This window comes from Octopus sinensis, linkage group LG8, assembly GCF_006345805.1.
Source record: "Octopus sinensis linkage group LG8, ASM634580v1, whole genome shotgun sequence".
Classification (NCBI taxonomy): domain Eukaryota; kingdom Metazoa; phylum Mollusca; class Cephalopoda; order Octopoda; family Octopodidae; genus Octopus; species Octopus sinensis.
In genome coordinates, this window is record NC_043004.1 from 45566319 (window position 1) to 45579051 (window position 12733).

The following is a 12733-nucleotide window of genomic DNA, read 5'->3' on the forward strand; positions in this document are numbered from 1 at the left end:
ACACATGAGTATGTTATATGTATGTATTTATATATATGTGTATATATATATATATATATATTATATATATATACCTATATATATATCTTTATATATGCCTATGTACATATGTATGTATATATATGTACATATGTATGTATATATATTATATATATATATATATATATATATATATATATATATATATATATATATTTTCAATATGTGACCGCGTGTATATCGTTGGCGATGTTCTTTCTCCGTCTTCTCTTCTTTGGACTTTTTTCTTTTTTTCTATATTTGTGACGAAGAGCTGTTTCTTTCTTTCCTATTGACTGCATGTTGGATTACTCTCGCTCTCGGTACGTTTTGGGGACACGGCAAGCCAACAGTTGTTTCTTGTCTGAGAAAAACCAAGGCATGTTCGGTTGGAGGGAATGCTTCAGTTTGTTCAAAAGCATCGTAACGCGGACTTTCGTCTTGTCCTCGATGACTTGGGGATAAAAATCGGTCTTTTCGCATCTTGTATGAGGAATACCGAATTCCTCGATGCACTGCCTGCCTGATAAAGAACTCAGACACTCCCATGTCCCTGACGATGGACCTGACTGACTTGGAGGATTCATTGTCAATCATGGCCTGGATATCACCAACAAATTTAGGAGTACTTTTCTTATAAGAACGATCAGAGTGAGTTTTCGGAGGTACCGTACCTTCATAATCACAATTAGACTCATCCAACTGTTTCCGAATTCTCTGCACTGTCCTCAGATTGACACCCAAACACTCTGAAGTGTTAGCTTTTGGAGCCTCCGGCACGAATGCCAAGTAGTACAGCATGTCGTTTCCAAATTTCAGGCAGAGTGAATTGCGTCATGGTGCTGTTGTTCTCAGAGACAGGGCTCAACAGACCCTACAATACTGTGTAGTTGACAAAATCAAAAAAGAAACACTGCGCATGCGCGAAATAAAAAATATAAAATGACGATGATTTATCCATCGCACTCTGTATTATATATATATATATATATATATATATATATATACATTCACACACACATCTGTACGTAGAAATAGAAATATATATATATATATATATATATATATATATATATATATATATATATATATATATATATATATAATATATATATATTATATATATAACATATATACATATATACTGGCACACACATAGATACATAAATAAATAAATACGCACACACATATACATACATAAAATATACATTTATATTCTACACTCCAGATACAGTCTGTATTTCTAGCAGACACGTAACACATGTTTAAGACCGCTTAATGTCTCACCAACGCTAGTATAAAGAGAATTGGAAATGTTTTTATTTTCACATAAATTGAAAATACAGAAATAACGAAAATGTCAACAATGCAAACATTTTCGAGCTGTTATGCAAATTACTGTATAAAAGTACACGAAATTTCGAAATTAACATTAAAATTAGATCTAAATATTCGCCTAGTGAAATGACTTGTTACGGTAATTTTATGGACGAATGTCTCATAGTGAGGTCGGGGGAAAAAAAAAAAACGTTAAATCTAATTTCAATGTCGATTTGAAAAGTTCAAACTCTCTTGGAAAGTTGTTAGGATAAACAATTGCAGATAGCTTTAGGGCTAGTGAAGTTAGTGATGTTGCAGCTATTTCTATACACCTACAACTTTTTAATGTCTTTTAATGTTATTTTTTGCTTCCGGGTTGAGTAGGAGACACAGTATGCTAAGCACATTGTTACAATATTGATTACGGTGAAGTGCTTAACGTATTTCGTCTGCTGTTATGTTCTGGGATCAAAAACATCCGAGATCGACATTGCCTTTCATCCTTTCGGGGTCGATTAAATAAGTACCAGTTACGCACTGGGGTCGATGTAATCGACTTAATCCCTTTGTCTGTCCTTGTTTGTACCCTCTATGTTTAGCCCCCTGTGGGTAGTAAGGAAATAGGTATTTCGTCTGCCGCTGCGTTCTGAGTTCAAGTTACGCCGAGGTCGACTTTGCCTTACATCCTTTGGGGTCGATTAAATAGTACCAGGTAGCACTGGGATCGATGTAATCGACTTAATCCGTTTGTCTGTCCTTGTTTGTCCCCTCTATGTTTAGCCCCCTGTGGGAAGTAAGGAAATAGGTATTTCGTCTGCCGCTGCGTTCTGAGTTCAAGTTACGCCGAGGTCGACTTTGCCTTACATCCTTTTGGGGTCGATTAAATAAGTACCAGGTACGCACTGGGATCGATGTAATCGACTTAATCCGTTTATCTGTCCTTGTTTGTCCCCTCTATGTTTAGCCCCCTGTGGGCAATAAAGAAATAAATTTTGGTCACAGTGCTTGGAAGGGATTTTCATATAATGGAAAAAAAAAATTAGGTCGCTACTGCTTACTGCAGCAAGTATGTCTTTCGTATGTTCATGCTTAGAATTTTAGCCTCGTTGTGTTGATGGCCTGTGGATGTGGTCTCTATACACAGTATTATTCCACACAAGGCACTGTTACACACACACACACCACATAAAATTCTTAAAGGAAAATGTTAATGATAGTGACTTCGACGTTTTGTCAAACAGCGATGAATTTAAATTAATCTTGACTTTATATAGTCTCTGTCGAATTAAAACCTTCCTTGGATATATAGGTTTGAGTGGAGCGCTAATTAGGTTTTAGAGTGTTTTTCTTTTGGATAGGTGTCTTGGAGAAATTTTTATCGATTAAATTTGGGGCTTTGAATTTATTCATGCTTGTAGAACTTTGTAAGCTACTGTGAATATTTAGGTGTATCCCGTTTTGTAGGTATGAATATGTCAGAGCTTCAGTTATTTTCGGCTTTATTGGATTTAATCTTTTACTTTCACAATGTAAAGGTCAAAGGTCCAAAGTTTAGTTCAGTATTTAAGGGTCAGTAACCGGGTGTGTCAATTTGCTCGGTAATGGAATTTTTTAGGGGTTCACAGAAGATTATAAATAGGTGATGTGTGTACTCGTAGTTGTCGTTATGTGTGTGTGTGTGTGTGTGTGTGGTGTGTGTGTGTGTGTGTGTGTGTGTGAAAGCAATATTTCGAAGGCTGTAGAACCGTAAAAACAACAGAAAGACTGGGTATTTTACCGCTACATGACGGAAAGAGTTGTCAGCAGACAGCTATGGGACTCGAACACGCACCTCTCAGATACTGTTATATAAGGGGAAAATGCCCAATCTCTCTGCTGTTTTCACGGCCCTACTGCATTCCAAATATTACTTTCTTGTTCTGTACACATTTGGCGCTTTCAAAAACAGAAAAAATTGTTTACCTATGTTGTTGCATATATATATATATATATATATATATATATATATATAGATAGATAGATAGATAGATAGATAGATAGATAGATAGATAGATAGATAGATAGATAGATAGATTATATATATAAGTAATATAAAGATATGCATATATACATACGTATATGTACATACTTACATCTCGACGTATATATATATATATATATATATATATATATATATATATATATATATATATATGCATATGTGGGCAAAGGACGTCACGAAACTTGTTAAAAAAATACGAAGCACGAGTGCATGGAATAGGACCTATTTTTTCGAATAACGAAAAACACAAATGGAAAACAAGACAAACAACATAAAGAATGACCCTTCATCAGTTGTTGGCTGTCTTTCTACTCTCGTATTTCGAGCATTTCACAACAAGATACGCTTTCGATAAAACAGTTGCACCTGCAAAGCAAATTACATAAAATTTGGGATTTTGCGGAGGGTCAAAATTGGTAACAAAACAGGACAGTGGAAACAAACAGGAAGGGCTGCTAAGCCTAAACGAGGTTGTGGTGGCGAGTGCGCATATCAAGCTTGGACAGGAGACAGACAAGAACACATCTTCCTTGATCCAGCTACGACGGAGAAAAAGAAACACAAGTTAGGAGAAGAAAGAAAGATGGCCGATGGTCAAGTGGAAGCCACGTGAGCAAGGAAGGAAGAGTGAGGGAGAGAGAGTGACAGACAAAGAACTGTGAAGGGGAGAGGAAGAAATTGGAGACAGGATAAGTGAGAAAAAACAGGAGGGGGAGAAGGAGAGGTAGAAGAATAAGAGAAAAGAAGAGTGAAAAACGAAAGAGTAATAGGATAGAATAATGGGAGAAGAAGAGGTAAAAGAATAAGAGAGAGGAAAAGAGAAAAACGAAAGAGTAAAAAGATAGAACAGAGTGCGCATCAGAATTATTAAGGTAAAATTTAGTTGGAAGGAGTTGCATGGCGTTCAATTATATAATAATATAAATATATATATATATTATATATACATACGTATATGTACGTACTTACATCTTATATGCTTCCAAAAATATGTGGGTACAGGACATCACGAAACGTGTACAACAAAAAATACGAAGTACGAGTACGTGGAATAGGAACTATATCGTTTTAGACTTTGCGGAAAGATTAGAGAGAACAAGTAAGATTGCCTTAGTTGTAATGGTTCTAATCTATAGGTTATATTCTTTCCTTTCTCTTGACAAAATGTGCACGTACTTCTCTTTGTATAGTTATCAAATAGACCTAGGGAATAGACTCACAAACGTAACAAGTTTATTTATTCTTCCGTAGATGAGAAAAATGACGAATCGATTTTCGATTCTCACATCGATTCTCTCGCCAACACTGACCACCTAATCGCAGAGATACAAATAGCCAATCCGTTTATATATTCTTTTATTCTCTTATTTGTTTCAGTCATTTGACTGCGGCCATACTGGAGCACCGCCTTTAGTCGAACAAATCGACCCCAGGACTCATTCTTTGTAAGCCTAGTACTTATTCTATCAGTCTCTTTTTGCCGAACCGCTAATTTTCGGGGACGTAAACACACTAACATCGGTTGTCAAGCGATGGTGGGATGGGGGATAAACACACACACACGCACACACACCTACGACGGACTTCTTTCAGTTTCCGTCTATCAAATCCACTCACAAGGCTTTGGTCGGCTCGAAGCAAAGGTGCCTCGCAGTGGGACTGAACCCGAAACCATGTGGTTACTAAGCAAGCTACTTACCCCACAGCCACTCCTGTGCCTATGTGCAGCCACTCCATATATATGTATGTGTGTGTGTGTGTCTGTGTGTTTGTGTGTGTGTGTGTGTGTATGTGTCTATATATGTGTCTATATTCGCATATATATATAGGCATTTAAATATATATACACCAACACACATATATATATATATACATATATATATATATATATATACACACACAACACACACACATTATATTATATATACATATATATATATATATATATTATATACATACACACACACACACACCACACACACACACACATATATATATATATATATAATATATATATATATATAATACATATATACATATACACATATACAACAAATCATATCAAAATGTACATAGGTCAAATCATTTATACATCAAAGTAGCTTCTGATAACTCGAGTTATTAATTTGCACATTATAAGTGTTTAAGACTTTATTTAGTATCAGAGGCGTCTCAATAGGGGACTCACTTCACACAGTAACTGTGTAGGATGTAACTGAATCTTCATTCTGAAAGTACTGTACGTTATTTTTAATATTTTCACTTTTGTGTCTATGATATATTCATTGAATGTAATGTTTGGCTGTGTTTGATGTTTAAATGCTAGAATGGAAGACTCGTTAGGCGCTACTTGAAGTCTTTTGTTGTGGAACCAGGTTCCTTGGGAATTTCTGTAGAGTTTGAGTAGCTGCGTTGCACTGATTAAAGAGCCAGCACGGAATGTCGCATGCGTACGAGTTGCTCTGTATGGGAAACGCACAAGTGGCATTGGAGTGGCTTATGTCCAGCCTGCTCAGAAGAATAGAAGCTATCACGTTAGCAGTAGAAAAATGAGAAAGAGCAGACAGAGCGCCCGCTGGTCTAAAGCTGGAGTATGTCTCTGACTTTATGTCAGTAAGATGGGTGGCCTTTCACAGGAAGTAATCAAGAATGTCTGTAGAGTGTTAGCACCATTGTCCCAGATGTGATGTTTCAACACTCCATTGTAGATCTGATCTGAGCTTTTAGAAGTATCAATAATTGTTGGAGTGGAGCAAAGAATCTGTAAATTGTTTGTGGAGTTGCTCACTTCTGAATAATCTCGATTTCTGCTTTTCAGTGAAAATCGTTCGACTGTGATATTTTGAAGTTTGTGAAAGTGGTTTTCTGTTCTTCGGAGAATATATTTTGCTAATTAATAGATGATCCGATGAAAATATTTGAATTGTTTGCCAAATGGTTATGATAGCCAAAATTGTGGAAAAAAACTTTGATGTCTGAGAAAGAGTTCATGTAGCTACACACACACACACACACACACACACACACACACACACACACACACACACACACAATCACAATCACATACTTAATCACACACATACACATGTACCTGATAACTAAGATCAGCATAATAATTCAATATGTGAACGATATTTTGTTCAGTGGAACGCCACCTATCGGAATTATCTAAAGTCAAGAGTCAAACCACTACGCCCTCTTGCATTGCTTCCCTATCTTTTCTAACTTTCATACATATGTGACTGTATATATATATATATATATATATATATTATAATATATACCATACATCTCTATATATATAGACGGCAAAATGTCTGTGTGTCTGTGTGCGTGTCCTTTATACAAAACCACAATTTTTCAGTTAGAGGGCTCGCACTTTCTATGGTCATTCGAAAACGTCCAAGGGTGGTCGTGCACCTCTTTACATTTCCCCAGTCACCCCGAAAGCCATTAAAAAAAACAATAGAAGTGACTTTTTGGGGAATTTTCTATCCAAAACCCAATCAAAATGCCCGAAACTTGATACGCCAGTTGAATGCCAGCTAGCTGTATGTGATTGGTCGGAGATTTGGACAGTACTCGCGTGTATGTGCGCACGCACGCAGCTGTATATGCATGCACTAGCACTATTACCCGGCAACTCCGGGTCATAGTGCTAGTATATATATATATATATATATATATATATATATATATATATCGTATATGCGTGTGTGTGCGCGTGTATGTATATATATATATATATATATATATGTATACTTACATACATAACATATGTATAGTATACACACACAGATATATATTATGTATACACAGATGCATACAAGCTTGTGATTACGCATAATATTTAAGGATACAATTGCCAGACACACACACTCACTCAAGCAACACGCAGGCACGCACACTCATACACACACACACACACAGACACACACACACTCGCACACATACATAAATGCGTGAATACGAATATAAACGAAACACACACACTGACTGTCGCCCCATACGCATAAGCGCTTTCAAATACTGTCACACATACACACTTGTACTCATACCTACCTACCTACCTACCTACCTACATACATACATACATACATCTACATAGAGCATCCAAATACGTGTGCACATGTTTCTAAATACATATAGAAGAGTATTGATTCAATAAATGCTCATGTTGATGTATGACTCATAAAACGTTTAACATGCCTAAGTACACATCTTTACATATAGTGGCTGTCAAACTTCGCGTACTTCATCCATTCACGGCATGATAAATGGTATTTGAATGCACACATAAATACACACACTTAATGTACACGCACACACACACACACACACACAACACACACACACACACACAGACACACACACACGCACACACACTCATACTTGGGTACACAAAGACAGACACATGTCTATATTTGTATGTCCTAAATATATACGTATACATATACATACATACATACACGTAAGGGTACACATACGTATTTACATATATGAGTGTGTATGTATGTGCATATACCAATATATAACAATGTATATGTATTTACCTGTATATGCGTATGCCTGTATATGTATGCATATATATCTATATCTATATATATATATGTATGTATTTATATTCATGCTCATACACAAATGCATACTCACACATATACATATGTATATATAACTACCCATTCATACACACAGAGGCACAAACTCATATACACTTACATACAGCCTAACAGACTGAGGACCATTATTTATTCATTTATATCATACAATACATACAATAGATGAGATGAATGAGATGAAAGCTTTATATATATTTTAAAGACGAGGACGGCTATGAGCTGTGTCAATATTTGCTAGGAAAATACAAAGGTGGTTCTGTTACAGGGATATTGGTAATAATGGGGATGGCTTTGGTAACAGTCATGATGGTGATGATTTAGAGTGACGTTGAACGGTTAAAGGAAGCCCTCGAAATATTTGTTTCAGTCATTGTGACTACAGGAATGAGAAGAAAAAAAAATTGTTTAGTAATAATATATAGTCTAAAGTTCACCTAACCCAGTAGCTCTCAAGATTTTATAATCCAGCAATCTGTTTTACTGAATAACATTTGTTTTGATCGTCGTAATTGTTGTAACTGTCTGAATGAAAATCTGTTTTAACCCATCACCCACTGAACAGCATTTTTTCGGCCGTGAATCTGTTTTCGTCACTGGCTGTAATTTAGGGTGGGGGGTCACCTAAGTCAGCAGCTCTCGACATTTTTGTATTCCAGAGCCAATTTTCACCGAATAGCCTCTTACAAATGCCTTTTTTGCCTGTTTAATACATTCTCCCTAAAAGAATCGCTGTTTATTTTTTAATCAAACAGGTAATTTTGGTTTCGGATTTCAGCATAAGCCCAGCTATTTTTGGAGCTAGGTGGGTCAACTGCTTAACTGCCCAACATTGGCCCAACTGCTTAACTGGTAATTATTTCATCAACTCCAGGCAGTATTTGAATTGAGAACGTTAAGTCGGAAGAAATGCCGCTAAGCATTTTTGCCAGCGTTGTAAAGATTCTGCCACTTCGCCGCCTTAACCGAAAGTATAGTTACCTTGTAGAGTCATGCTGAGCCATTCCGCCGGTTTCCTGATTTCCAAAGCGTATATATTATCCACCTGGACGAGACGCTGGTCCGTCACAAGATTACTCATTTTTGCCAGCTGAGTAGACTGAAACAACACAGCACATCACCCGGTTCAGGAATCGAAATCACAATCTTACGATCATGAATCCTATATCCTAACCACTAAGCCGTACGCCGGCCTTAATTAAGTAATACTAGTCTCAAATTTTGGCTCAAGGCGAGCAATATCGGGGGAGGAGGTGGGTGAGTCGATTGCATCGACCCCATTGCTCGCCGCTTTAACTGCCTTAAACAAATGACCAATCCTGTCCAATGCCTACTACTTTTTAGATATCTGCATGGGATAGTGTATGTATGTATATATATATATATATATATATATATATACAAATATAAGATATTATTCAATTTTTAACGCTTATTATTTTAAATACACACACATATATATTTTTAAAATATCTTTTACCTTTTGTTTTCTACTTGTTTCATACATTGGATTGCAGCCATACTGGTGTACGTCGTTGTGGAATTCTAGTCAGACAAATCGACCCCAGTATTTTCTATAAGCTTGGCACTTATTTTATCGGTGTCTTTTCCCGATCCGGAAGGTTAAGTGGGCGTAAACACACCGACACCGGTTGTCTAGCAGTGGTGGGGAACAAACATAATCACACACATACACATACATACGCACACACAGATACACACACACACACACACACACACACACATACACACGTATGTTTGTGCGTGTGTGTGTGTGTGTGTGTGTGTGTGTGTGTGTGTGAGTGTGTCTGCGTATCTGTGTGTCTGTGTATTTTGCCTTTCATTCAACCCTGATGATAGAAGCCAGTTTTTCGGTAATGCATATCTTTGACTACAGCTATTACGTAATTCAGAGCCCCCGAAACAGGTGTCGGACCTGAAATACCATGCCCTCTCCCCTTAGTTTTCTGTATCTTTAGTATTTCATGTAAATCTGTTCCGTAGATATCTAAACCTCTCTATGCTTATACACGAGTATTTATTACTATATACAACTACATATGTATATATATAAGCATATTTTATATATCAGCCACAAGCGTGTTTATTCGCATCACTAATTAATCCGGGGACTTAGTTCTCGATACAGACTTCAGAGTGTAAGTTCAAATCATTTACGCACTACTACTTGCTTTCTATATCGTGCCTCTCTGGATCTCACAAACACACACAAACACGCATATGCACATGCACACACACACACACTCATAAGACATTTTTCTTTAAATTTCCTCTACCAAATCCACTTGGTAGGATTTGGTAAACCCGAGGCTATAGTAGAAGACACTTGCCCAAGATGCAACGCAGTGGGGCTGAACCTAGAACCATATGGTTGGGAAACAAAACTTCTTACCACACAACCATTCCTACGCTTGTGGTATTTTATTTCTATGAAAAAATCATAACCCGTCTTGATACTCAGTACCCGCCCCCCCATATACCATAATATTCTCTTGACGTTTACTATCCTCTTAAGAGCTCACAGCGCCAACAAGAGGGCATTGTCATCTAGGTTACGAACATTTTTCGTTAATCTTTTATCAAACCATAGTTTTACCCAGATGTGAATATTTTTCTTAAATCTTAAGTTTTAGAATTTTCTTAAATATTCTTCAACTCCAACAAGAAGTGAAATCAAAGAGCCTGAGAAGTCCTGTACCTAATTATTAAGCGTTTCTACGTTATGTGACCACACAATATGCTGGAAAATGCAGCCAAATCCTCTCAAATCACAACTTCTCGTCTTATAGAAGGACTAGTTAGATAATGTGGTTTTGGGCTCCATAGTCATAAGGAACGAGGCTCATGGAATGGTCTTTTGATCATAGGCCTGTTAAATTGGAATTGACTTGTGGTTAAATGATAGAAATAAAAATTTCTCAGGGAGTTCCCCTGCATTAAGAACATATAGTTAAGGGGCGGCTAATATATATATAAATGTACTGAAATCCATTCCTATCCCTAATTTGTTTTCTCCTTTTACCTTTTTCATGCTGGGATACGACCTTGAAGAATTTTTAGTCGAATGAATATACCCTAGTACTTTTTCTAGCCGAACTGCTAAGTCACAGGGATGTAAACGCACCAACACCGGCTGTCAAGCAGTGGTGGAGGACAAATGCTTGCACGCACGCACACACAAGACGGGCTTCTTTCAGTTTCCGTCTACCAAATCTACTCATAAATCTTTGTTTGGCCCGAAGCTATAATAGAAGACACTTGTCCAAGGTGCCACACAGCCACACAATGGAACTGAACCCAGAACCATGTGGTTCAGAAGCAAGCTTCTTACCACATAGCTACACCTGAACCTGTTTAATTTATTTAAATTACAGTTGTAGTAAAGAGGAAAATGATTTCATTAGCGTTAATGATAATTTTTGTCTAGAAAGACAAAAAAGACAACTCTGACATGAAAATATACAAATCTTTATATATAATAGTGAAGTTGTGTGTCTGTCTCTTACGATTTAGATTCCTAACTACTCCCACATTTTTCGGTGCAGTGTAACCAAAAGCGGGTATCTTATAGTCATGATTCATATCGAGCCCTTCTGGGTATTAGCGCGCGTCTACGATGAGTCTACGATTAAAAAAAAATTTTCCATCATTTTTAATGCAATTTTTTGCTATTATATAAGGGAAGTAACTCTCTAAAAATGTATTATTAAATCTCAGAACGTAAAAAGCTACAGTAACACCCCTCCTTTGAGGTTAGCCATATTGAGATGGCTATTATACTTTACATCTCTAAAAATGCTTATATAGTTATTTCCCTTACAAACCCGAGCAATGTCGGGCGATACTGTTAGTTAGTTATACATTAAGTAGCAACAACCAGCTGAAAGGTCAGTAGTGGCGTAATGCAACAAAACATATTACTGTTTGTAAAGGATGCTTCCTTCCCAACAGAAGGTAAAATATGGAAATGCGCTACTCTTCATTTAAAGGTAGCTCTTTATACTCTGAAGAGATTCAGTTACCTCTGCCATTACAGCTAAATTTGTTTCCTAAAAGTTCTAAATTTAGTAAATCATTTTAATCATATTGTTTTTGTTCCTGATCACTAAGATTGGATTTCCTTTAAGCGTTTAAAATGTTTTTATCTTTTTACTTTAATTTAATATTTTAAATTTCAAATGCTCGTTGTAATTTCAATTTACTTTCTTTTAATCTATTTTAAATTCTTTTAATCTTATTTTAGTTAATTTAATTTTACTGTGGTTTGGTTTTGTATATTTTGACTTTATTTAATGTGATTTAAAACTGTTGTTGGTAGTCTGTATCTGTAAATAACCCAAGGCGGTTTCCATAAACTATTTCGACAAGAATTTCGAATATTGATGAATTGTTGTTTTGGTTTCGAATAAGATATCATTCACATGATGCTGGATCTATATATATTTCAGATTTGGTGGCAAGTTAGCTCTGGAGCAAAAAGGAAGCGGACATCATATTGAGTTCCATAGAAATTTAATTAATGAACTTAGTACATGTGATTTCCACATCTACAAAACTTCCAGTTTATTGTTAAAGTTTAAAACCAGAGTCATTCCTAATCGGGAAATTACATGGCCTAGTGTTTAGAATGCTGTACTCATGGTTGCGAGTTTGTGGTTTCAATTTCTGGATCGGGTAGTGCATTGCGTTCTTGAGCAAGGCACTTCATCTCACGTTA

At 36.4% G+C, this 12733-nt stretch overlaps 1 long non-coding RNA gene across 1 annotated transcript in view; it reads right to left on the reverse strand.

The window, feature by feature from the left end:
- Nucleotides 1-578: 578 nt before the first annotated feature.
- Nucleotides 579-12733, reverse strand: part of LOC118764435 — a 12526-nt gene continuing 371 nt past the window's right edge. The window contains exons 2-3 of the long non-coding RNA XR_005000247.1: nt 11201-11203; nt 579-591 (exon numbers count right to left, since the gene is read on the reverse strand). This is a non-coding gene — a long non-coding RNA (uncharacterized LOC118764435). The remainder of the gene's footprint in view (nt 592-11200; nt 11204-12733) is intronic.